Here is a 10,132-nt window from a genome sequence, read left to right as displayed (position 1 = left end):
GATCCTATGACCCCAGCTGACTTCCTGCCCTTTGGGCAGGGGGCTGGACTCGATGATCTCCTGAGGTCCCTTCCAGCCCTAATGTCTATGAAATCTATGAAGTCCACTCACAGTTTTGGAGGAAAGGTTAAAAATATAATCTAAAGGCACCTTTGAGGCCCCAAACCCAGAAGGCAGTTAAAAAGCCCACCAGCCATTCCATGTGAAAACCTTGTGAGCCAGCAGTCAATGACCTGAGTTGGAACAAGCTAGCTCCAGTCTGATGCCAGCTGGGTGGCTTCAGCAATATGTCAGCAGTAAGGGGTTTTTTGCTTTTCCTGAGACTGCACCAGGTACAGGCTGCTGGGAGCTACACCCATGCTGTTTCCTTTTCTTCCAGCCCCCAACTCCCTGGTTGCAGAATGGGCCCCCAGCTTCCAGCTGATGGGGAGCTGCACCAGGGCCAGGCAGCTACAAATTGAAATCAAAATATCAATATCCTACACAAAACAAAATTCTCTTTCTCTGTCCATCTCTGATGAAGACCGTGAGGGTGCAACGAAGAAACTTTCTGTTCACGATGGAAAAGGTCAACTCAGAAGAGCAGTCCACCCTTGATAATCTGAGTTCCCGATTCTGAGATACTTTTGAGTTTGTGGCAGGGCACTACGTGTGCCTGCCACTTTAAGGCCCTGAAGCTGGCAGCCTCCAGGTGCCTAATGACAGCAGCCATTTTAGGCTGAGGGCTGCCTATTTAAACAAAGCCGTTTGGCTGCTGGAGGAGAGGCAACAATATTGCCTAGCCTAAGGGTTGCCAAGTTTCATCTGGAGGTAAGGGAGGAGCTGTAGGGGATAGTACGAGGTTCTTGGTCCTGGGTATGACCGGAAACTACACCCTGCCGGGAGTGGGTGGCCTGGTGGGGCTCTTAATGGTGTGGGAGCCCCCAGGAAATGCCAGGCCAGTGATCACCCTGGTGAAAGGCGGGTCGGGGTGCCTTAACCCCTAGCCCTCACCTTAGGGTGGATCACATACATCAGAGGTAGTTGTGGGGGTGTGAGCCCCAAGGAGGAGAGTTAGAGGCCAGGTGTGGCCAAGGCTGCTTGAGCCCTGCGGGGGTTTGAGACCCCGAGAAGGAGAGTTGGGGCCAAGCATGGCTACAGCCACCTGAGCCCACCTGTTGAGGGAAGCCCCGAAACCCCAAGTAAAGGGGGTGTTATGAGCATGTGAAGCCCCCAGTGTGAGGGGCGCAGAGTGTAGAGCCCTGTGAAGGGAGAGGGGGCTCAGCCAGAGAGAGAGAGCTGAGTCCTGACCTCAGTAAGTCCTCCAATGTGGGGAGGCAAAGTTTGGTTTGAGTGTAACACCGGTAGTAGCACCATGACCTCCTGCCCAAGGTGGGGAGTGAATGTCCCCTGTGAGACCCTGAGGCACCAATCGTAGTGTGAGGTAACCCTACCTCCCATGTCTGTGGTAGAGGACCCAGAGAGGGGCACCTCAGGAAAAGAGTACAGGTCATACAGGGAGGTCTGCCAGAGCTTCCCCTGACTGGCCCAGGCAGGGGCCAGGACCAGGAGGGTCAGAAGGGCAAGGAGGCCCATCAAGAGGGACGCCCAAGAGCCAGGGGCCTGGGGTCCCGACTGCCCTGGAGGTGAGCCAGGGCTAGTGTGAACTGAAGGTCCCAGTGAGGGGACCACACCTGAAGGGGAACTGGTGACAGGGAGATGTGTGGACCAGTATGATGGCAGCAGAGTCTGCCTGAAGGGAGGAACCCAGGTGGGGTCCTACAGTAGGATTCTGGGCCCCGTTGTGAGGGACTGGTGCATGTGAGAACATCAAGATGCCATCTGCGAGGCTTGGGCTGCGCTGTAAGGGGAGGAAAGGGGCTGCAGATAGCGCCCCCTAGCAGCAGAGCAGAAAATGGGCAGCCTCCCACCTAATTACACCTATTAATTAATCATTTAAGACCAAGGTGTGGCTGGCGAGAAGGTGTTAGCCCAAGAACAGGTGGGTGGGCCACACAGAGATCAGCCCTGGTAGGCCCCCTGCTACAGAGTTGATAGGAGAACAAGCATATTTCTGACTTAGGCCTGAGTTCTAGTCAAACTTTATTGAAATGTCAGGATATGTCCTAATCAGCAGATTCCAATAAAAAACTTTTTTTTGCAATTTTTTCAACCACTTCTAGACCTGATCCCAAAGATGATAATGAGGCAAAATAATATTTTTAACTGACAATAAGCAACTGAAGATAAATATATTAATTTGACTTTGATGCACACAGTACTGAAGCCGACAGAAAAGAGCAAGACATTCATTCCATACTCATTAGACTGGCAGGCAGTTAAGATATTGCTAGCATTTTCACAAAAAGAAAAAAATTATAGTCTGTTATTCATTTCTCCAGAGACATCATAACAAGAGACACAGAGCTTGCCACCTTCAAGCAGGAAATAGCTGCCTTTTTAATGCTTCCTAATTGATTCACTTAAAATTGGTTTTGATTACTTGGCACTGAAACAAAATTTTAAATTTAAATTATTACTTGGAACTTCCCTTTCACCCACTGAGAACCCAAATCATTAAACATTTCCACCAAAGATTTCCCTGTGAGATGGAGAAACGGTGTGTAAGCTTTTTTAAAAAACACAAAAGATTTTGGCTCCTGGGTGAAAGTTGCCATCTCACCATTAGCCAATGAAACCCATAGCATTATTTTATTAACTGTACAGAATGAACAGGTAGGAGAATGCACAAGACCATTCAAGTTGAGAGACCACTACAGGCAGGGACCATTTAGCCATCAACTTTTTTTTCCTAGAAGCTATCCCCTGTTGGCTGATGATACGTTTGCACTTGGCCTACACTAATAAATAGAGTAAGGATCACATAAGAAACAATTTTCAACTTGACATTTTCAGAAGCAAAGGAGATTGGAATGTCAATTATCTTCAGCAAATAATGTTACAGTGCCAGTGATGGTAGCATCAGTGTGTGTGTGTGGTGTGTGTGTATGCACACACACCACACACACACATATATATATACTGGGCTGTGCGAAATGGCACTCTTCCGTTCCTACTTCAATTTCAAGGTCTGGAGAAAACAGTGTTTTGTATCGAAAAAAATTTCAAGTCAAAACAGCCTTGCTGTTTTCCTTCATCAAAACAATGAGGCTGTTTTGACCCTGTTTCGACAGTTTCGCCAGACCAGTTTCGCAGGGATGGAGCAGCAGCCCAGCTGGGCTGACTTCTCAGTTCAGGCCAGGGACAGGGAAGCAGCCCACCTGGGCTGCCTCACCATCCCCATGTGCTAGATTGTGTGGGGGAAAGCAGTCCAGCTGGGCTGCCTCTCCATCCCCTGTGTTAGATCGCGGGGGGAGGGGGCAGGGAAGCAACCATGCAATCTAGCGCTGGGGATGGAGTGGCAACCCAGCTGGGCTGTAACCCCTCCCCCTGCCAGATCTTGCACCGGGGATAAGAAGTCAGCCCAGCTGGACTGACTTCCCATCCCCAGCGCTATGGTCAAAACATTTTGACTTTTGAAATGTTTCGACTAGCCTTGTTGTGTTTCGAGGCTATTTTGATGGCCTTTGTTTCATTTTGATTTTGCTCTTTCGACCTTGAAATGAGTTGAAACAGCATCGAGTCACGCAAGAGCTTTGGGTTGATGATAAATCTCAAGAAGACTGTGATCACGTACCAAGAGGTGGAAGAACCAATACCTGACATCACTCTGGAGAGTAAATTTCTTGGCATTGTTGACAACTTTTGTTACTTGGGTTCTACGATCAGCAGGAAACTTGACCTTTAGGTTGAACTGACTAATAGAATCAAAAAAGCAGATAGGAATTTCAGGCTATTACAGCAGTGGGCATGGAATAACTGCAAACTATCAACTAAAGTTAAGATGTGAATGTAAGTGTTGCGTGCTCCTATTCCTGCTTTATAGTTCAGAAACATGGACTACACAAGCTAGACACATCAAGAGATTGAACAGCTTCCACATGAGATGCCTGCATAAGATCTTGAAAATAAAATGGGAAGACAAAATACCAAACACAGAGGTGCTGGAGCCAGCACCATGCCTAGACTCCTGGAGGCCCCAGACAAACTTTTAGTATCAGGCCCCTTCCCCAGAGATAATGATAATTATTTTTAAATTACCATTTTGGGGCAGCTTCCCAGTTCGCCCATGACTGTGTGTCACCCTGGCTGAAGCACACAGGACTGACACATTTAAAAACCACTATCAAGAAGAGGACATTGCAATGGCTTGGCCATGTCAGAAGAATGGGAGGAGACTGTTTTCCTGTATTCCCAAGAATATTTTATACAGCGAGATTTGAGATGACTCTCAAATGGCAGTACCATGACATCTGCAAAAATTATATGAAGTATAATTCATATATCAACATCAATGTAGAAAGCTAGGAGGGGCATGCAGAATCCCATCTGATATGGAGGGATCATCTGGCACTGGGTGCAACACAGCATGAAGCTGCTTTGATCCAGAGGATGAAAGCAAAGTGAGAAAGAAGAAAGCAGAGTGCTGTAAACTCAGACTCCAACTCTGACAACAAATGGAACTGTGAAACTTGTAACAAGCTCTGTTTTCTCTCCAATTGGGCTGCTCAGCCACAAGCAGATTCATCGGGCACCTCACTAGACGCCTTACGCATACACCATGATCCAAAGGTTCAACAATTGCGTGTCATATTGACCTACCTTAAGTCAACACCAAAATGACTGCATAACATTACTTACCAAAAAACTCTTTTCTTTTTGTATCTGGACAGCAAAATCATTATAAATAAAACAATCCTGTCTGCAACATTCTTTTAAAAAAATCACTTTGTATTTTGTACCTGTCAGGGAATCATTCCAGAAACCCTCCACAGCTATAGCATAAAGAAAATTATTTAATTATAACCTGAAAAGTGGAAATTGGATCCAAATCCATAGTATCAATGTGCTAAGCAGCACTTTTAACAGCTTTTAACACATCTCTAAGCCTTCTTTTCTTATTTCTGTTTCTAAAACACTTTCCCTCATACCATACTCAACACAATGGGATTTTTGGTCAGCAACTAAAAGTTTATAATCAATATTGTTATCAAAGTCTACAAGGCCTTTTCTTAGCATTAAAACCATGCTGTGAAGGATGATCTTGTAAAGACACTGTACCACCCACCATTATTCATATGAATTAATTTACACAAGAGCCCATGCCTTGCATGGTCCCAACTCCCATGGAAGCTAGTGGAAATTCTTTTACTTAAGTTCTCTTTAGATTCACCTGATTGATGAGATTTTTTTCACCTCTGCACATGAGAAACATTGTCCTAAGAGTGCAGTGAAACTGTTGGGGCCTCCTTCCTTTCCTTGGAATTCCTGAGCCAAGAGCATGAAAACTAACTTTGAATATGTCTCTGAGGAATTCAGCTGATGGAGTAGCTGAGTCACTGGCCTTCCCTTACAAAATAGCTGAGGAAGCAAAATGGATAGTGAAAATAAATGAAATACAGCTCATTTCCATCAAAGCCAGTTTAAGTTACTTCCGAGCAACTATACAAGGGACCATGTTTTCTCACATACCATATGCCCCAGAATATAATACACGCTTTGTTTTTGAAAGGCAGAATGAAGAAGAAAAGATTTTCCAATTGTGGATGCACAGAGCAGGGACAGGGCCTAATCTTCAGAGGCCTCATCCTCTCTTTCCTAAAACGCTCTGCAGGGCTGTGAAATAGAAGAGAGGCATTACTAACAGACAGCAACGTTGCAAACGAAAGGGTAGTTTGAACAGTGGAACCTCAAGACTATTAAAAAGGAGACAAGGTCCTTAACACTGTGGAGTAGAGAGAGATTAGCAGGAATCTGGGTGATGATGGTAAGCAATGAAGTCTACTGACTCTCTTGGCACTGCCTGAATAGAATTGCTGCTGCCCCTCCCACGCTTTAAAGTTTGGGTGAACTGGGAATAAAGCAGGGTGCAAATGCACCACTGCACCACCTCTGGTGATGGGGCTGCTATTATGTAGTCAACTTCCGTTCAGTCCTAAGCGTTCATTGACTGTTCAAAATGGTGGACAGCAGCTTAACTGAGATCTTCCACCTGTAGGTCCAAATAATTTCTGTCCCAAATCCTTCAGCTCGCTCATGTTGTTTCACCTGAAGAATGTTTTATTGATATGTTACAACCCCAAGAAATGGGGATTTGCTATGGGACTCCAGCTGGCAGCTCTCAAGGGCAACACCTTTAAGAAGAGTCTTGGTCTGGGATTCCCTTCTATTTCCAAGGATAATTTCATCTCATTAGCACGATTAAGAATTCCCTCTAAATCCTGTCCCCACTGAATCAATACTCCACCGAGATTAACTGAATACTAGTCTACAATGTGTGCTAGGGAGCGGAGTTGGGTTGGGGAGATTAGACAGAAGGAAAATAAAGAATGAATCACAAACAGAAATGCCAGGTTTGGTCAACTAGAAGCCAACTGTATCCTTTTGTGAGCCTACAGAGTCCAAGTTGCCAAGCTGGAATCCCAACTATAGGCAAGTCAGGAAGATATTCTCAATGGGTATTCTAGTCCTGACCTCCTTTTCTCTGGTGAAAACTAAGGAAACCAGATCTTTGTTGCAATAGCTCTAAGACAGGAATAAAATAACAGCACTTATAGCAGTGGAAAGATAAAGCCAGAAAAACCATATCAAAGCCAACCTTCTGAGCTATACTTTGACATGTAGCATAACCAATAATTGGGACATGACTTATTGATCAAATACAGCCAGAAAAGGAACAATTAGCTTATTATGTATAAAAACCAATGCCATCCCTCCAGAATAAACATCTGCATCTTTCTAATCTTTTCTCCTCTTCACCTCACTTCCTTGATCCTTTACCAGTCTCTCAAACAATGATGAAAGACATACAAAGATCATGGCAGGAACTGAAACTCTACAGGTTGTTTTTTTCAAGCTTCAGTATATTCCCCAAACAGCTCCTATTCCTCTACAGGAAATCCCTTTAAAAACATTCTCTGGTGGGTAGTAAAATAGTTGAAGCAGCACATATCCCATCTCAGGTTTCTGTTGGTCCTTAATAAATGGCTCGAATATCTGAGAAGAAGGTGACTTTTATCATCTCTAGAAAAAAATGTTAATAAGTCTCGATATTTCCAGACCAACTACTTTGGAATAAAAAAATAATAAATTAGACTGTGTTTTAACAGTCTGCTTTTCATTCTCCCTCATCATTTTTGCTTCCAGCATTACTGTTAATATATCCTTTTCAAGCAATTATTGCACTACCATTAGAGGAAAAGTCTTCACAACACTTCCATTACAGACCCCTGTATAACTCCACAATAAACAAAACCAAAAATGAATGTGCCTTGAGGAAAACTCATATTTAAAGTCTTAACTCAGGAACAAAAATGTGTATTGGTTTAATATATATGTATATGCAAATAGTGCTCACTTATGTGCAGATAGATAGATATCTCATACACACAATTTTTAAGAAAACATTTGTTTTGCCATTCAAGGTTTTACCATTTATTGATGAAGCATTTGGCTATTTTGAAAAAGAAAAAGATGAATTGCTTTCTTGTAAAAACCCCAGACTTCTGGGTATGCTTGATCATTTTTCAGAACCCAACAATTCTCCTGAATTTTTAAGCTTGCAGAGTTTTTCTACACACATACACCACCCACTCAGAAATGATGGAACAAACTAAGCTCTAATTACTTCTGTGCACAATAGATTGCAATTGCTCCCATCAAGGAAATATTACATAATTATTATAGTCTGGGATTGTGATTATATATTTGCTCTATGGAGAATCATCCGTAATAGATTGCAATGAGACTGTTATAGCTGTTAGTCTATTGTGTCAACTCATACATTTTAATTATTTGATTAGAAAACCAAATAAAGAGCTTGTATTCCAAGCAACAATTTTAAATCAACTGTCAGGGCCTCAAAAATGATAAATGGAGACATTGTATACATGTTTATGCAAGAACTGGGGAGGATGGGTGGAAGGGTACATGCTAGGTGTGTGCTTGAGTGCCTACCTGTGTGTGTCCAGAGACCAACTCAGTTTATCGGATGCATGCATTCATCTCACTCCTATAAGGAACAGTAAAAAAAAAAAAATCCATTAAAGCTGCTTTTTGATGGAGAAAATGGGATTTCAGTGAATTAACATCATTCACATAAGCTGTCGACTTTCCACTGAAAATATTCAGAGTTCACACAAACCGAATGCCTGAAAATGAATAATTTCACTAGAGAACAAATCAAGTTGATCTGAGCATCCTACTGCAGTGCCCGCTGGGGAACTGTACCTCAGTTTCCCCTTGTGGGGGGGCTGGGCTTCCTCGACAGAACACCATGCAATGCACCATGGCCATGTACGTGGGCATATATAGACCATGTCTGCAGCCTTACTGTAACCAATGATAGCACCCTCCAGCACCCTGTATTGCTTTGCTCATGTTACATCTTAAGCTTCCTCTGCATGGCATTATCAGCTGACTATTTAGCACTGTGGAGTTAGCAGCTGCCCATGCTAATTAGCCCACCCAAAACACGCTACAAACGTGACTACGCTGGTTTTGGTTAAGGAAATAGTGCCTGTGGAACAGCACGGCACGTTTGAAAGTGTCGCTGTGGAGCACAATAAGTTTATCTTCTAGACATAGCCATCCCCTAAGAAGCTCAAAACTGCGTAACTACAGAGCACGAAAACTTGTGAGCGGCAGAACATATGAGAAACCGCAGGAAAACTATTCCCATTTCCTTCTAAACTTCCTATGGGGAAACCTGACACCTGCCCCCTTTTTCTCCCCACAAGTGCAAGTGGTTGGCATTGGTGTGACTTGTGGTGAGAAGCAGGTGCTGTGTGTACTTTCTGGTATGTGCAAAAGTGAGAAAGTGAGGTTTCTTGACTTTTTTTTTTTTTGCAGCTGCTTTAAACGTAACATTTTGTATTTAATGCTCACCAACATTATCTCTAAAAACCCAGAAGCTGGCTGTGTGCTGTAGAGATAGTGCAATTCGAAATGCAAGAGGGCAGGAGATGCAGCCGGGTATTGGACTTTCCGTCTTTGTCAGCAGGCACTGTGTAACAATGAGGAGAGTTTATATACAAAGATTGTAAATCAATGTGGGACTGGATGCTGGCACTCAGCCAATGAAACTTCAAAGGGAAATGCCACACAGAGCCGATTTTTAATGCGTGTGATCGCTTATTAGAATTTTTATATTTCTGCCCAGTAATAGCAAAAAGTAATATTAGAGCCCTGAAAGTACAACAAATCTAATGTGGCTGGCGGGTATATTGGATGGAAGTAATTTAATGAGAAAGAGCTTTAACTTCATAGATCTGTATTGTGAAAAAATTCCTACTTAATGATCAGGGAGTTGCTGTATTTTTTAAGTCAGATCTTTCCAAGTCCAGATGGAGAAAGGCTTATTACAGCTGAGCTGGAATGGAGATTCTGATGTTTTCTGAACTTTGTAGACATGATTAAAATCCTGAAATCTCCCTTTCACTCTGTTTTTAAAGTCATCATTCTTAAAGGGACAACGACTTCAAAATCACTGGATCTGAAAGCTTTGGAAGAACTGTTTCTACAAGTAACGCCTAAGATTAGTGAAAGCAAAAGCAGGTACTGAGGAGGCGGAAAGAATCACTATTTTTTCAATCTGTTTATTTGGATATTTGACAGGTTTTTACATTGGATTTTCAAAAGTGCTCAGTGGCCGCTTAGTGTGAAAATCACACCACTGGTTATAGTCATGTTCAGTGGTCCCCTGGGGTAGTCGGCTAGGCCTTAATCCTGCAATCAGACCTGCACAGACAGACCTTTCACCTGCCTGATGCCCTGCTGACTTCCAATTGCAGGATTAGTGCCTTCATCAGCCAGCTGAGAATGAGTCAGAAATGGGAGTGCTTAAAAGATGGTGGATCTCATCCAGTGGGCTTTAAACTAGGCTCACCGGGGGAAGGGGAAGACGAGGGAGGAGGAAGCCTTGGACTGCTAAACCAAGCAGCACTCACAAGTACAGCCCAGCCTAGACCGACGAACAGAACATATACACAGGTAAGCAACAGGGGCCAGGGCAATGCTGTGATTAGGGGGCCAG

General features: G+C 43.6%; 1 long non-coding RNA gene across 1 annotated transcript in view; it reads left to right on the top strand.

Annotated features, from left to right (window-relative positions):
* The window catches only part of LOC109321000, a 21,264-nt gene that overhangs the window by 748 nt on the left and 10,384 nt on the right, over positions 1-10,132 (top strand). The window contains exon 2 of the long non-coding RNA XR_002103924.1: positions 9,101-9,105. This is a non-coding gene — a long non-coding RNA (uncharacterized LOC109321000). The remainder of the gene's footprint in view (positions 1-9,100; positions 9,106-10,132) is intronic.

The sequence above is a fragment of the Crocodylus porosus genome, unplaced genomic scaffold (genome assembly GCF_001723895.1).
Source record: "Crocodylus porosus isolate Cpor-Errol unplaced genomic scaffold, CroPor_comp1, whole genome shotgun sequence".
Lineage (NCBI taxonomy): Eukaryota > Metazoa > Chordata > Crocodylia > Crocodylidae > Crocodylus > Crocodylus porosus.
Note: the sequence above shows the minus strand (reverse complement) of the source record. Positions and strands in the feature narration are given on the sequence as shown.